Here is a 17,997-nt window from a genome sequence, read left to right as displayed (position 1 = left end):
ATGAAACTGACATTTTCAACATTTATTTCAAAATTGCAAAAGACCTATCTATCCTGACTGCAGCGATAGACTTTGAAATCACAATCTCGTACAGCAAACAGGACATGTATATAGTTTATTAGAATTAAAAACCAGCAAGTGTTTTCAGGAAAGCCCAAAGCACTTCCTCATTCTGAGGTAGGAAAGTTCCAGACCGGTTGAGGGTCCCAGAATAAGGTTCCTGAGAACATCGAATCAGAGATTTTAATTTCAATATAATAATCTCTATGTACTTCATTTTTCTTACTTTATATGGTAAAAAAGTCAAACATCCTATTAAAACACACAAAACGGGAAAGCAGTCCTCGTGGGTTTTATTTGGCCCTCTGTAGATACACAGCACTCATTAAAATGGTATATAGTTAATTCTAATTTTCACATAATGGCATAGGGTGAACAGATAGTGTTCATAATTATTGGGAAACAGGTGATGTAGAAGGAAAGGTATTATCTTTACCTAAATTTGCACTTGTTGGTTTTCAAGGAACATCCTTCTAATCTTTTATTGATGCCATTATTCACAGAAGGAGAAATCTGACTAAAAAGCACACCTTACTGAAACGAGCCCAAAATAGGAAGATTCGCCTAGATGGCCTCAGAGAGGCACAGGCTGGCCATGGGCCCGTGGAAGCCTATCACAGTAGCTCTGCCTTCCCTCTTTTCCATTCACAAAACTACAAGGTTACTGACAACAGCATTTATTTCAGCAAATTTAACATGCCTCTTAAACTCCCACAAGTTACATGTCCAATACAAGATGCAAACAAAATATACACTAAAAGTATATTTGCCTCATCTCAGAATGTTATTTTCATTTTAATTACAATACCTTGAGGTTCTTAGGAAGATAAAATCAGAGGATGGTACGTCCTGCCCTCCCTTCCCCACATTTTAGCTGAGTAGTCTCAATCTAGTCATTCATTCGGCACAGAAACGTGCTGAGCACGAGGTATTGTTCTAGGCACCAAATATATAGCATGAACCAAAGAAACAGCAAACTCCCCCTTGGGGTTGACATCCCAGGGGGGAAGCAGACAGAACCCTGTGCATAAGAAATGAGCACATTGTACATAAATATGCAGCACAGCGGAAGGCTGGACATGCTACAGAAAGAGGTCAACCTGGACCAGGTGACCAGAGACACATACTGTTACAGACGGCACTCGGGGAAGGTCCCCTTGTGTTCCCAGATGGAAGAAAGTGAGTGACTGTGGGCAGAGGAGGACTCCAAACACGGGGACACACTTCGGTGTGTTCACAGAGCAGCAAGGAGGCAGGGGAACTGGAACTGAGGGAGAAGGTGGGATGGTAGGAAGTGGGTCAGAGAAGACAAAAGGGGCTACATCCCACTTACATTCATATTTTGTTCTCTTTCATGTAAGTCTCACTAGTGTTACATTCTTTCAGATTCTTTTTTACTTCTTTCATTGTTCTCCTTCCTGAGTACCAAATTTAATTAATCTGTAGTGAATATGAAAGGGTTTGAACTCATCCAGTGTGAAGGCAGAATTGGTAATGAGATGTAAGGAAGCCAGTGATTTATTCCATATCTGCTCAAGCTTTGGGCTCTGGGCTGCTCTCCTTTCAGGGGCCCCTTTCAAATCCCTCCCTCCTGGGTCTTGGTTTTGCAATACGAAAGTAAAGTGTTCTGCAACATGTCACGGCCCTAAATCTATGGAAGCCAACCAGACCAACGAACCCAGGGTACGAAAAAAAGACCTATGTCCTGGGTGGAATATATTTCAAAGGAAGGCTGGCCCACTGCAAAGTGGACAAGGAATTCAAAGACCTCATGAGGACCAGGATGTTGCTGTCTGAGAAGGAATCACTCTCTGCAAATCGTCAGAATCCTGCTCTTCTGCTCCCTGCTCAGGAAGAGCTCTGCTCCTCCCACCAGTACTCTGGCAGCAAGCAGGAACGGTGAAGGAAACAGGAACAAGTCATAAATTCACCTGCCTTAAGTGCCGTGAATTCTCTATGTAACAGAGACAGGAGACCTCAGTATAATATATATTTTAGATTTTTTTCTTTTTATTCTTTAATTTATCTGAATTGCTGAAAGTGTTACAGGTATACCCCCTCCCCCACTGTATTTAATAAGGGTCCCCCCGCCCCATTGTAATTAATAAGGATAGAAATGCAAGTTTTTTGTTTTCTATCATCACATTTGTATTAGGCAGAGCAACCCATGTGCAGACTTGGTCGTATCACTTCACACTTCTTTATACAAACTTGTTTATATTTGACCCAAATACACTTGGGGCAAGAATAGAGAAAATACTCCTGTATAAAAACACTTACAAAAAATGGATTACAGCTCATTAAAGATCTAAATGGCAAAAAAGAAGCATGATAAAATTACCTAAAGAGGGCCCTGGCCAGTTTGGCTTAGCGATTAGAGCGTTGGCCTGTGGTCCAGAGAGACCCGGGTTTGGTTCCTGCTAAGGGCACGTACTTCGGTTGCAGTTTGTCCCCGGCCCTGGTTGGGTCATGCAGGTGGCAGCCACTCAATGTGTCCCTTTCACATCAATGTTTCTCTCTCTCTCTTCCTCTCTCTCCCTACCGCTCTATCTGAATAAAAAAATGGAAAAATGTCCTTGGGTGAGGATTAAAAAAAAATTACCTAAAGGTATAAAACCATAAAAATATTATACTTTTGTATTTAATATGTAGTCAGCGAAGCGGCACCTGGTATTGGACCAGTGCAGTCAGACTGAACCTCAGTTCATCAACCTCGGTACTTGAGTTCTGGCTAAGAAAGAATTCAGGGTTAAAACTCAAACTATAAGAGAAAATTTATTTAGAAAGTCACAGGGGTAGAAGTGAGCCAGAGAAGAAATGGACTCTGGAGACAAGTTACAGAGGCAAAAGGCAGTCCCTTGGAATGTAGAAGAAAGAGAGAAGCAAGGAAAACACGTCTAGGGGCATGGAAGACTTTCCTAAGTAAGATTTAAATCCTTAACTATATAAAAGTATAAAATTGTGCCCTGGCTGGTTTGGCTCAGCGGTTAGAGCATTGGCCTGTGGTCCAGAGAGACCCGGGTTCGGTTCCCGCTAAGGGTATGTACCTCGGTTGCAGTTTGTCCCCAGCCCTGGGCTGGGTCATGCGGGAGGCAGCCACTCGATGTGTCCCTTTCACGTCGATGTTTCTCTCTCTCTCTCTCTCTCTCTCTCTCTGTCTCTCATCCTCTCTCTCCCTCCCACTGTACCTAAACAAAAAATGGAAAAATGTCCTCAGGTGAGGATAAAAAAAAAAGTATAAATTTGTGATCACTAAGCTGTTTCAACAAAGTTAGAAAACAAATAACAGGTTAGGAGAAATTATTTGCAATGCATGTAGCCATAGAAAGATTAGGAGTCAGAATGCATATGAAGAGCAACTACATATCAAATCAGCCATAAACATGTAGGGGGCAAGAAATATGAATACAGTCGTCCCTCGCCACTTCATGCTTGACTTTCGCGGCTTCACTCTATCACGGATTTTTCAAATATATTCATTAAAAAGTTGATCGAGACAGTGAAAATGATACAGCACATGCTCGGTTGTCTAAGTCAATTATACACCCCTGTATTACAATTAAAATTAAAATTACTGTACGTGTGGACTGTAGGTCTCTGTGTTCGAGCACCCCAGGAATCCTTCAACGCCAGGTGCAACCGCTGGAGTCTGGAATGGATTAACCGCGATAAACGAGGGGCGACTATAGACCACAAAAACAGGAGTAAAGTACAGAGATGCTCAACTAATAGTAATCAGGAATATATAACAAGATACAAATTTTGGGTCACACTAACTAGCAAAAATTAGGTTTGATACTATTCAGTGTTGACAAGATTGTGGAGAAATAAACAATCACTTTTGGAAATGTAAACTGAACAAAGCTTTTGAGGGATAGCTTGATAACATGTGTCAAATATAAAATGTGCATCTTCCTTGAACCAGTGATTAAATTTCCAGATTATTCATCTAAGCGATGTTAGCACAGGCAGCAAAGAGTCATGGTAAGGATGGTCAGTGCAATGTTACTCCTAATGGAAATACCCTAAATGACCATTAATAGGAGAATCAGTGAATAAACTACAGTGTAACCAATATTCTGGATACTGTGGAACAGCTTTTAAAAATTATGGAAATCTCTTCATACCAGTGGTTTTCAACAGGGAGCCATCTTGCTCACCAGGGGACATTTGTCAATGAACGTCTAGGGACATTTTTTGTTGAAACAACTAGTGGGGGTTGGGGAGGTACTCCCGACATCTAGTGAGTAGAGGCCAGGGATGCTGCTAAATGCACAGACACCTTGCCCAAAACAAAGAACCATCAGGCCCCAAATGTCTATAGTGCCAATGTTGAAAACCCTTGTACTAACGTAGAAAGAACTCCAAGTCATCACGTTAAATGAAAAAAAGCAAGTCAGACAACAAAACATATAGTATTATTCCACTTCGGAAAAACAAAATCAAAACTTAAAAATTTGCACACTATATTTGCGTATAAATATTACTTACTTATCTGGAAGAATAGATATTAAATTATTAACAGTGTTTAGCTTCTGAAAAAACAGAGATTAAATATAAAGAGGACGACTCTTTGCTTTTATATACAGTTTGAAATTTCCCCACCAATCACGTATTAAGTTATTTGCTTAATTAAAAGAATAAAATTAGCCTGGCCAGTGTTGTTCAGTGGATTGAGCATTGTCCCATGAACTGAGAGGTCCTGGTTTGATTCCCAGTCAGGGTACAGGCCCAGGTTGCAGGCTTGATCCCCAGTAGGGGGCGTGCAGGAGGCAGCCAATGGATGTTACTCTTTCACATCGATGTTTCTATCTCTCTCCTTTTCTCTCTCTCTAAAAAATCAATAAAAACATATGTTCAAAATACATAAAAGAATAAAATTGAAAAATCTAGGAGCACATATCTCATTCATTCTAGAAAGATTGAATTAAGTTATCACTTTCTCTCCTGAGCTTTGGAACCTCCGATAAACCATTCGCTATTTTTATGTTTTATAGTGTGAAAAGTAATAATGGTGCTAACATTTGTTTCAATAATGGTTACAATTTAAAAGTACTATGAACTCCCTACAATACAATTGCTCTTGTGGGCTGAATCGTGTCCCAAAATTCATATGTTGGAGTCCCAACTCCCAGTGTGTCAGAGTGTAACCATATAAGAGATAAGGTCTGTAAAAAGGTGATTAGTTTAAAATGAGACATTAAGGTAGGGCCCTAATTTAATGTGGCTAGTGTCCTCATGAGAAGGGGAAGAGATACGGGCATGCGTGCTCATAGGGGGAGGGCCAGGTGAGGACACAGGAGAAGGTGACCATCTGCAAGCCAAAGAGAACGGTTTAGAAGAAACTAAATCTGTGGTCACCCTGATCTTGAACTTCCAGAACTGTGAGAAAATAGATCTCTGTTGTTTAAGCCACCCAGTCTGTGGGATTTTGTTATGGCAGCTGTGGGAAACCGATAAAGTTGCTACAGAAGAATATAGTAGAAATAAAATTCCCTGTTGGTTCCTACTCTATTCTCACAAAGAGGGCTTAAAGGCAAGATGCAAACAAGTCACTCGGCCAGGTTTCTTTCTCAACCGGGGAGATGGATAGAGTGAGTGAAAGCAAATCCATCCTTCCAGATGACAATGGCGCTGTATTCCTGGTTGCTGCCACTATGAAGGTGCTGACCAGGATTTCTGCCACAGATCCTCCTTCCAAGCCCTGTGCTGCTTCTCGTCTCCCCACCCTTTACCAGCGAACGCAGCCACTGGCCACACTTAGCACCTGCAGGTGTCAAAGGCTTTGATGTCAGAGCACAGAGCAAGTGCTGGAGAGCTAGTATTGAGATACGATTTGGCTCAAGATTACAGGGAATTGATCGGCTTTTTTTTTCCTTTATATTTACCACATGTGAATAGCTCCTTCTTCAAAGGAAAATAAAGAGGGAAAGAGCAGTAGGAAGGGAAGGTTACAAAAACCTACAGATCTGAATCTGGCATTAGGTCAGAGGGGCAATAGATAGACTCCGGGTTAGTTAAAGGGGAAGCCAAGTGCCAAGGGCAAGCCCAGAAGGAAACCCCTCACATCCAACTTGCCGACCGGGGTGAGTATGGCAGAATAAAATGGCTGATGGCATGCTTAGCAGACAGGGGGCCTGGGACAGGGCCCAACGGTCTCCAGTGCCCAGATGTGACATCAGTAATCCAGAGGCTTCCTTTGTCCCAGAGGGAATCGCTGGTGTTCCTGGCTGGTGAGTTCACGTAGGAGTAGCACGTTTCGAGAAGTAATCCCAAGGAGGGGAGCGGAAGGGCCAACTGTCAAGTTGGAGGTAAATGAGTGTTAGCCAAACCGCAGGAGTCCAAGGCGTCAGAAAAGCACGGGCAGGGAGGGAAGAAGTGGTCGGGGCAGCCCAGCAATGTAGAGCTCGCTGCACTATTGGTGCTGTGCCAGCAGGATCAGGGACAGAGGCAGCGAGGCAGAGGTCCCTGCCCACATACAACAGGACAAGGCACCTTGACCCAGAGGACTGGCTGGACCAGAGCCTCCTCCTGCCCCCAGGCTCTGAGTCCACCCACCACTGTGAGAACACAGTCTCCTCCTGCAGCAACCTGCCTTCCTGGGAAGGAAGAGAGGGAGGCGGTACCACCTGCAGGAAAAGAAACAGCCCTGATAGTGCGTTTGAACTTTGAACAGAAGGAATATTTATCTAAAAGAAGCTGTTTTCGCCAGAAGAGGCTTAATTATCTTTAATTGTCAAGTATTTCTATCCCATTAGCACAAAAGGGGTCACAGCACAAGATAAAATCAGTTACAGAAAAATTTCAAAGCTCCTTTTATTCCCCTCATAAGTTACATCATATCTTTCTAATTCTCCTTCTTGCACTTTAGACTTTAAAAAAAATAAAATGTAAATTGAAGGACCCTCTAGCAGCCTACTGAAAAGACAACTGTAGCAAAGGATGGATGCGTGCAGCCCCCTGGCGACAGAACCTGGGTGAGGACTACCCACAGAGTCAGCCCAGCAGTCTGAGAGGGGACGGCACAGACAGACAGGGGAAGACTTGGGTATCCACATTCCAAGAGAAGCCCCTGCACCTCAGCTTCTATATCATTGCTGACAAATAGTTTGTTTCCCGGGCTGCGTTATTAAGAAAGGTACTGAGAATGTAAAAAGAGGACACAAGAAAGATTTTGCCCTTTCTTATGCATTTTTAATGCATCCTTCAATATTCCAAGGGCAACAGACATTTATTTGATCTGCATGCTCCTGGTTTCCTTTTGACTGTATCATTATTGCTGTAAGTAGGTGCAGATGCTTAAATTAAGTTTATTGTTAATGCCTCAAGGCATTTTTAGGAAAAGCGCACAAAGCTTTTAAAAATCTAATAAATTATATAGAACCTTAATTTACTTTGTCTTATACCTTCAACCGAGGAAAGACATAAATGTGCTCTTGAATTTAGATCTTGCTTTTATCACCAATTGAATAAGTGTTTGACTTACTAAAATGGCCAAGACACACTCTTGGATTGTTATTTATGTGCTAACAATCCCTCATTAGTTGGATAAAGAATTACATCTCGAAAAAATTGATAAAAAGCTTATAAACTATCTTATTAATCTGCATATAATAATAACTTGTAGGCAAATTATGCCAATAGAAATGAAAGTGTTTCTGGAATCATTCCACAAAAATATTTATTCAACTACTCTACCTTTGAGGCACAGAATCCTGACTGCAGTTGTTAGCAAAAACTCCCTCAATTCAGGTAATTATGTGTAGCAACGTTTGGGGGAGGATAAATAGGTATTTTATAAAGATAAACAAAGATGGAAAATGATTAAATGCACATTATATATTATAGAAGAATAATTGCATACAGTTTAAAATTCAATATATTCACTTGAATGTATTGAATGAAACTGGCCCTCACTAGGCTTCCCTTCTGTCCTCCCAAACGTGCCCTTAAGTCAGGCTTGATATGCCATGTCTCACACACAAGCATAACTCCAAACCTGTAAAATTCATCTTTCACTTAAGCGTCTGTGTGGAAATGCAAAAGAGGGTTCCATTGTGCGCTGCCCAGCAAAACGTCAGAAATGCTTTTCTTCAACATGCTTTGATTTTACTCCAAACTACCTTTCCATCTTCAAGTCCGCAGAACCCTTCTCTGCATGTGTGGCCTCCTCCCTGCTCCCAGAACTATCTTCCCCAGTGTCTCCATTGCTTTCTTTAAATTGGGCAATTTCATTCACCCTTAACTTCCCCAATTTGTATCCTGACCCATCATCCACCTCGGCAAAATAAAGGTTCTTCTAAAAGGGTGTACTACCCTCATTAGAACTTGAGAGTAGTATTAAAAGACAAACAATATATTAAAAGTTCTTAGAGTTCATTTTAGCATTTATCAGTTGGAATTGGGCAGCACCAATTTGGAAGTGGTTCAGGAGGCTCCTGCGACCGGAGCCTGGGGAAAGATATATAAAGTCTTTTGCAGAAGCAAAGAAAAGAAATTATTTAATTGGCTATAGCTTAAAGCCTAGTTAGCTATTTGGGACTGGCTATTCTCAGCATTGTGATTTTGTAACCTAGAGACATTTAGGGATTTACACTGCGGTTTGCTTAGTTAGGTCTGCTGCCCGGGTATTAAAGCCTCCTCAAATTAATGGCCTTTTTGTTTAATTAATTTAATAAGAGATTTTTATTAATTTAACAAATGCTTTGTTACTGATCGAGAAGATAAGCTTTACTTATCCACCAACACACTCACAGCCTCACTCACTCACCTCTACACCATGCAGCCTGGTCCTGGGCTAAGCATTGGAGTCCTCCTGCCTGGGGCATCCTGGAAGCTGCAGCCCTCCCCGGAGATGACTCAGCACTATGCTAATTTGGTTTCTGGTCCCCCTTGGTCATCTAACTGTTTTCATCTGCAGACCCTGTCCGCAAATATCTATTGGAAAATTACTTCCTATCAATGTTTTCAATACAATTCTAAAACAACTTTTGGTCTGCATATGTCAAATGGCCAAGTTCATTCTTGTGGTGTTCCCTAACTGCAGTCTTTGGTGTTGTTTTCTTCCCTAACATGTTGTAAAATCCTGACTGCAAGTGTTTATTATCAGAAGAATTTCCCTCAAGTCTGCATAATCTCCACTGTGAGCCTCTGTTTTTCTTTTCCGCTGCATTATGCCCTCATCCACCAGAATCTGTGTCAGGGAGAGATTTTTATCTCACTCACTCCGGCAGAATTTTCCGGTTGCAGGAAAAAAGTTACTGTTCTTGATCAGTTAAGATCACTATGAAATATTCCATTTACCAGCATTAAATAATCCCCCGATGTAACCAAGAGGGGTTATCTTTTCAGCTATTTCCTTCACTTCTTTCTGGGATACTGAGGACATGGGAGTAACCAATATTCTTGGGGTGAATCAGAGGGGAGCCTCCCCCTAGCAGTCCAAGTCAATCATCCCAAATAGCCGGGGTTACCTCAATTTGGTACAAACATACACAGATGAACTGCAACTATAAAGATAAACACTGGCATTTGACCACCCCAAATATAAAATCACTGAGAGAGCTGCTAGGCTAATTACCTTCTAATTATTGCTCTAAAACAATTGGGCATTGCTGAAAGACACTCAAAACTGAGTGTTTTGCTATTCATCCAGAACCACTAACAGTCTCAGAAGAACTCTTATCATTTTGAAAGTTTACGCCAGAACTCACAGCAGCTGTGGGCCCTCGAGCTCCTTGGAACCACACTCTTAAACACCCTTTAAAGTCTAACACCCTATAGTGTAGGACCCAAACAAAAACAAGCTACCCTTCAAAAGTCCATTCACATTTTCAGTTACTTAAGCTCTGCCCTGGAGACCATCTAAATTAATTGTGTCTCTGAATGCACTTCATTTGTCCAAGTCCCAATTCTTTTTCACTGCCCAGTCTTCCGTCAACAATCTTCAATCATTCACTATTTAGGGTTTTTTTAATGAAGTATTTGAAGTTTTAAATAACTCCCGGAATCAAATGATTTTTATGAATATGCATGATTTTGAAGCCCCTTTGAACTACTTCATTTATAAACATGGCTCAAGTAAAAGTTTCTACAGATACAGAATTTCAGTAGCTCCTGGTTCCATGGCTTTTAGCTCTTAAATGATAAAGCCACAAAGTTTTCTCTATTAAAAACTTGCCTACCAAAACAGCGTGGCCCCAATTCTCCCCTCCCCTGCCCAGGATGAAAAACTTAAGTATTAAAGGAGCATTCAGTTTATACAGATACAAATATGTGGTTAAACAGAATACAGTAGCATAAATATAGGACTTGTGATGAAGCTTGAGGCTGATTTGCAAGTGAATACAGTACTTTATCCCAAATCTTCTTTGTTAGGCTCAGTGTCAGCTGGGACTGGAGAAAGATCATTAACATGCGCTGTATCAGCAGGTCTCGATGGGCAGACAGGTCAGAACAGGAATAACGTATTGAATTTATCTGCCCAGCAGTTTGTTCCCTCAGAAGCCTAAAGATAGCACCTTCCTGAATAAGAATGTATTCCAGGACTGTTGTTTCTTACCTGGCGGCAAGGAAACCTAGCCTAAAGAGGACTGAGGATTATTCCCATGCCAGTTTGTATATATGCAAGTTTCTGCAGCTAAACAGAACCTGTTGGAACTTGAAGAAATCAAGCAGTGAGCATTAAAAAAGATCTGCTGAGTTATATTTATTGTTCTACATTTTTATTAAGAATATGCCCTTGAATGAGTTTAGTTAATAATATATGCTAACTTTTGCATAGTACGATCACGAAGCACTCATGAAACTGTAAGATGAGGTAGATATTTTCAGGCTTGTAGAACACATTGTTTCCACCTGTCTTTGGGTTATCTCAGCATGAAATGGCAGATGCAATCACAGCAACTAGTCCAGGGTGGAAAAGAGAACCAGAGACATGTTTTTCATTAATAGAAAATAAAATCTTTTCTTTCTCACTTCTTTGGATTACATAAAAAAATGTTTTATCTCTACTTTCATAACATTTATTACTCAGTTGCCAAAGTAATACCATCTGAACCTCCTCAAGATTGTGGCGTAGGAGGACCCTGAACAGGCACAGAATATGCACCTGCATATAGAGCAGGTCCTCCTGAAGAACCGAGGGCTGATTAAACAGCGTCTGCACAACAAACGATAGAGGGTCCACACAGAGAAGGGTAGGAGGGACTGAGACAGAGTAATGCCAGAAAGCCAACCCCAGTGCAGTGACCAGCAGTAGGAAAGAATACTGCTGAGGGGCCTGTGCACAGCGTCGCCTGCCATGGGACACAGCAAAACACAGCAATGTAAAAGGCACCTAGACCAATCTTGAAGGAAATCCTTTCACTAACCCTACAGCATCTGCCAAATGGGCAGGCAACAGCTGGAAGTCTCTCTGGGATTGGAGGTGCCAGCAAGCACCATTTTTATGTTCTCCATTTACCTTGATGGCATGGGCAGGAGCAAAGTTCAGGCTCCCTAGCTGGCTTTGCAAGGTTGCCCCAGCATACCCCGGGCTCCTGGCCCACAGTAGCTACAACCATCCCCCAAAAGTGACCCCAGCACAGAACACCCCAGGACCGCCCAGACTGGGCCAATCCAGCCACTCCACCAAGGCAGCCCCAGAGAAGCAGTCCTCAGGACCCCTCAGCCAGTGCATGCTCCAGTTCCAGCCATCCTGCCAAAGCAGCCCCTGCATGGTGTACCCTGGGACCCACAGCCTGCACATGCTCCAGCTCCAGCTATTCTGCAAGAACAGCCCTGGCACAGCATACCCCAGTCTCCCACAACCTGCATCCACAACAGCTCTAGTCATTCTGCCAAGGAGGCCCTGGCACAACGTATCCCAGAACCAACTGGCCTGCAACTAATCCAGCCATCTTGCCAAGGTGGCACTGGCTTGGCATGCCCTAGGATGATCAACCCATACCCACCCCAGCTCCAGTGGTCCCACCAAGGCAGCTCTGGCATAATGCATTCCAGGACCCTCCTGGCCAGCACCTGAGCCAGCCAACCTGCCAAGGCAATCCCAGGACACCCCAAGCCCACACCCACTCTAACTCCAGCAGTCCCTCCAAGGCAGACCCAGCAAGACCCACCAGCCCACACTGGCTCCAGCTTTCCTGGGCTCAATGCAGTGCATACTGAAGCCCACACCCAACCTGCCCCCACTCCGGCTCCAACCAGCCTGCCAAAGCCACCCAACACATGCAGTCTACATAGGAGTTGTTCCTACAAAAAGGCCACTCCTTCAGGACCAGGACAGGCAGCTGTTTCAGCTAATTCATAGAAACAAACAAAATAATAAAAAATTTAAAATAAAAGTAAAAAAGAGAAGAGACAGGGAAACTATGTGCCAAATGAAAAAAAAAAAAAAAGGTAAAACTGCAGAAAATAAATACTATAATTTTACAGAGATAAGTAATTTGCATGACAAAGAGCTCAAAGTAATGGTCATAAAGATACTCACTGAATTCAAGAGAAAAATGGAGGAACACAGTGAGAATTTTAACAGAGTTAGAAAATATAAGAGTTAATCAGAGCTGAAGAACATAAGTGACATGAAAAATACACTAGAAGAATCAACATCATATTAAATGATACAGAAGAACAAATCAGTAATATGGAAGACAGAATAGTGGAAATCAACCAATCAGAACAGCAATAAGAAGAAAAATGAGGATAGTTTAAGAGACCTTTGGACAACCTCAATTATACTAACATTTGTATTTTAGGTACCCCAGAAGGAAGAGAGAGAAAGAAGCAGAAAACTTATTAGAAAAAAATAATATCACCCTGGCCGGTTTGGCTCAGTGGTTGGAGCATCAGCCTGCAGACCAGAGAGTCCCAGGTTTGGTTCCTGCTAGGGGCACATACCAAAATGATAATAATAATAATAATAATAATAATAATAATAATATCTAAGAACTTTTCTATCCTGGGTAAGGAAACAGACATTAGGTCCAGGAAGCATAGAGTCTCAAACAAAATTAATCCAAAGAGAACCACACCAAGACACATTATAATTAAAACACAAAAGTTAAAAATAAAGATAGAATTTTAAAGAAACAAGTAGTCACATACAAGGAAAACCCCTAAGACTATAAGCTGATTTTTTCAGCAGAAACTTTCCAGGCCAGAAGGGAATGGCAAGATAGATTTAAAGTGCTGGAAGGAAAAACCTTACAACCAATAACATTCTAGCCAACGAGGTAATCATTCAAAATTAAAGGGAAGGGTCTTGAAGCATTAGAAAAGGCTGTAACTAGGTAAGAAATACATGAAAAAAATAAATAAATCTCACTGACTGGTAAGGGCAAATATATAGTGAAGACAGTGGATAATCTAATTAAAAACTAATCCGAAGATTAAAAGACAAAAGTTGTAAAATCAACTATAATAAGTAGTGAGAGGATACATAAATAAAAAGGTGTAAAATATGACATTAAAAATATAAAACATGAGGGGAGTAAAATGGTAGTGCTTTCAGAATGCATTCAAATTTAAGCGACTATCAGGTTAAAATAGACTACTATATATAGAAATCAATATATATGAACTTCATAGTGACCACACACAACATACCTACAATAGATACACAAAAACTAAACCCAAACATAACACTAAAGAAAACTAACTAAGCACAAGAGAATAGACCAAGAGAAAAGGAAAAAAACAGAGAACTACAAAAACAAGCAAAAAAAAAAAATTAACAAAAGGGCAATACATACATGCCTATCAATAATTAATTTAAATGCAAATAGACTGAATGATCCAATCAAAAGACATAGGGTGGCTAAGTATATTTTTTTAAAGCAACAATATGCTGCCCACAAGAGACTCATGTCAGATCTAAAGACATATAGAGACTAAAAGTGAAGGGATGGGTAAAATAATTCTATGCAAATGGAAACAGAAAGAAAGCCAAGGTAGCCATAACATATCAAACAAAATGGACTTTAAAACAAAGACTAGAACAAAAGAAAAAGAAGGGAATTACATAATGGTAATGGGGTCAATACTAAAGGATATTACATTTGTAAATATGTATGCACCTAACATAAAAGCACCTAAATATATAAAGCAAATATTAATGGACATGAAGACCAAAACTGACAGTAATTAAATACTAGTAGGGGACTTTAATACTCCACTTCCATTAATGGATAGATCGTCCAGACAGAAAATCAACAAGGAAACAGTAGCCTTAAATGACAAATTAGATCAGAGGACTTAAGAGCTATATATACAGAACATTTCACCCTAAACCTAAAAGAAAAAAAAAAAGCACATTCTTTGCAAGTGCACATTGAACATTCTCTAGGATAGATAACATTTTAGGTCATAAAACCATAAAACAAGTCTCAATAAACTCAAGAAGATTGAAATCACAGCAAACGTCTTTTCTGACCATAATGATATGAAACTAGAAATTCATTACAACATGTTGAGACTAAACAACATGCTACTAAACAATCAATAGTTCAAACAAGAATTCAAAAAGGAAATAAAACCATATCTTGATAGAAATGAAGGTGAAAATACAACTTTCCAAAAGCTGTGGGGATACAGCAAAAGCAGTTTGGGGAGAAAGCTCATAGTAATACAGGTCCATCTCAAGAAACACAAAAAATCCCAAATAAACAATCTAGAACTTTACACTTCAAGAAACTGGAAAAGAAGAAGAAGAAGAAGAAGAAGAAGAAGAAGAAGAAGAAGAAGAAGAAGAAGAAGAAGAAGAAGAAGAAGAAGAAGAAGAAGAAGGAGGAGGAGCAGGAGGAGGAGGAGGGGGAGGAGGAGGAGGAGGGGGAGGAGGAGGAGGAGGGGGAGGAGGAGGAGGAGGAGGGGGGGGGAGGAGGAGGAGGAGGGGGAGGAGGAGGAGGAGGGGGAGGAGGAGGAGGAGGGGGAGGAGGAAAGCCCAAGGTTAGTTAAAGTAAAGCAAATGAAGATCAAGGCAGAAATAAATGAAATAGACACTAAAAAGACAATGAAAAGATTAATGACAAAAAAATGGGGTTCTTTGAAAAGATAAACTAGATAAACTTTTTTAGTTTCATCAAGCAACAAAAGAGAGGGGAGCCTAAATAAATAAAATAAAAAATGAAAAAGAGACATTTTAACTGACACCACAGAAATACATAGGCTTACAAGAGACTACTATAAATAATTAAACACCAACAAATTGTAAAACCCAGATGATATGGGTAAATTCTTAGAAATGCACAATCTTCCAAGACAGAACCATAGAAAATCTGAAGAGACTGATTACAAGTAATAAACTTGAATCAGTAAATGAAAACTTTCAAAAAGCAAAAGTCCAGGACTAGATGGCTTTACAAGTACATTCTACCAAACATTTAAAGAAGAGTTAATACCTATCCTTCTCATTTTATTCAAAAAACTAAATAGGAAGGAGTGCTTCCAAACTCACCTTATTAGGCCAGCATTACCCTAATACCAAAACCAAACAAAGAAACTGCAAAAAAGGAAATTACAGGCCAACATCCCTGATGAACATAGATGCAAAAATCTTCAACAAAATATTAACAAATTGAATCCAACAATACATTAAAAGGATCATAGACCATGATCGAGTAGGATTTATTCCAGGGCTGCAAAGATGGTTCAACATCCACAAATCAATCAATGTGATACATACATTAAGAAAGCAAAGTATAAAAATCATGTAATCAGCCCTAGCCAGTGTGGCTTTGCTGGTTGAGCTTCATCCTCAAGTGGCTGAGCTTCGTTCTATTCACTGAAGGGTCACCAGTTCAATTCCCTGTCATGGCACATGCCCAGGTAATGGGTTCAGAGTATGGAAGGCAATGGATCAAGGTTTCTCTTACATTGTTTCTCTTCTCTCTCTCTCTCTCTCTCTCTCTCTCTCTCTCTCTCTCTCTCTCTCTCTCTCCCTTCCTCTCTCTCTAATATCAATAAAAAATATATATATTTTTTAAATTATAGAATCATCTCAATAGATTCAGAAAAGGCATTTGATAAAATTCAGCATCCATTTATGATTAAAAACTCTCAATAAAGTGGGTATAGAAAAATTTAACTCAATATAAAAGGCCATATATGGCAAACCCACAACTAATATCATACTTAATGACAAAAAGTTGAAAGCTTTTTCTCTAAGATCAGGTACAAGACAAGGATGCCCACTCTTGCTACTTTTATTCAACAAAGTATTGGAAGTCTTAAACCCAGCAATTAGGCAAGAAACATAAATAAAAGACATACACTTTAGAAAGGAAGGCTCATCATATAAGATTTAGAAAACAGAAAGAAAATATTTTTTTAATATTAAATATCATTCTTAAGTGAGGAATCAAAACCTGATTCTTCTTTGTATTAAAGCAAGTTAATCTGTGTTTGTACCAAAACATAATATAACAATTCTTGGGGGGGGGGGGGGGGGAATGAACATCCTGGCACAGACATTTTATTGTTGCCACTTATCCCAGTCCCCAAGTAAAGGTTGTTAGTGCAACAATCAACACCACTCTTTGACCCTGAAGACATCAGTGTAGATGATGGGAGGACAGCAAGTGGAGAAGAATGGCAAAGGTGCATCCTGGAAATTTTTGGCCCCAAACATGTCAAGTCTTTTAGTTCTGCTTTGGGAGCAGGTGACCTCCTCTTTGCAGTTCCTTGGAAAAAACCACCATGACTGAAACTCAATCTATCAAAGATACTGTTCTATTTCATGGGAACAAAGCAGTTCATTTTAGGACAGCCTTAGGTGTTCAGGAACAGAAAGATGATCTAGCCATGGCTACAGAGGGAATTGATCAGTGTTAGGTATTTCAGTGTCTGAACCTCCTTGGCCAGTTTATACTTTAAGAACCAATCTCACCAGCAGCAGTTATATCTCCTCCAAAGAAACACATTATTTAAATAAATTACAAATTCATTAAATTTGCTTAATTAATTACATGCTTTCAAATTTGGGGCCTATGATTTTCAACTGCAACATTATCTTCTAAAACAGTGGAATTTTCTGAGTTGCCCAGAATCATCTTATTGTGCTCCTGTGAGGGTTCAATGTGATAAGGCCCTCAAAGTGCTCAGCACTTTGCCTTATGCCCACACATTTGTGGTCTTTATAAATCAAAATTCTATTGTATATACAGTTGATTTTCTGGGTGTTGTTGTTGTTGCATTTCCTTACACTAGGAAAAATGTCCTATGCTTTTATTTATTTATTTTCCTTTATTGATTTTAGACAGAGAGAAAGTGAGAAGGAGAGAGAGAGAGAAACATCAATTAGAAAGAACATTGATAGGCCACCTCCTGCATGTCCCCACTGGGGATAAGGCCCACAACCTGGGCATGTGTCCTGACTGGGAATTGAACCAGCGACCTCTTGATGCATGGGTCGATGTTCAACCACTGAGCCACACTGGCCAAACAATGTCCTGTATTTAAAACGTCTTTAGAATTATTTTTAAAGTCTACCTTATAGTCCATTAGTGAAAATGTTACAGTTTTTCTAACAATATATTTATTGCTAAAGACTTTGGCCATTCCAGAACATTCTTACAAATAATACTACAATGAACATTTATTTAAATTTATCTTTGCAAATTTATTGCGCTATCTTGTTATTTTCTTTCAATTTCTACTTTAATATATTTAACTTGCAAGATTTTCTAAAAACTACACAATGCCAAAGAAAATCAAATGCAAAAGCATGTAATAGATCCTTTGGAAGCTGTGTAACTTGTTTTCTATGAACTCAGTAAATTTCCAGCTAAAAACAAACAAAACAAAAAATGTCTAAAAATTTAATATTTTGTGGAATAAAAATATTCTCAATTTAATAAGATTTTTGTTCAAGCAAGATGATAACTTTATATGACACTAATTTAAACTACAATATACTTCATGTAGCAAAATATTGCAACTGGT

The 17,997-nt window shown here is 39.9% G+C and overlaps 1 pseudogene; it reads right to left on the bottom strand.

Moving 5' to 3' along the window:
* LOC118616985 overlaps nucleotides 1-17,997 on the bottom strand; it is a 48,865-nt pseudogene that overhangs the window by 7,811 nt on the left and 23,057 nt on the right.

The sequence above is a fragment of the Molossus molossus genome, unplaced genomic scaffold, assembly GCF_014108415.1.
Source record: "Molossus molossus isolate mMolMol1 unplaced genomic scaffold, mMolMol1.p scaffold_m16_p_5, whole genome shotgun sequence".
Classification (NCBI taxonomy): Eukaryota; Metazoa; Chordata; class Mammalia; order Chiroptera; family Molossidae; genus Molossus; species Molossus molossus.
This window is presented reverse-complemented; position numbering and strand designations above follow the sequence as displayed.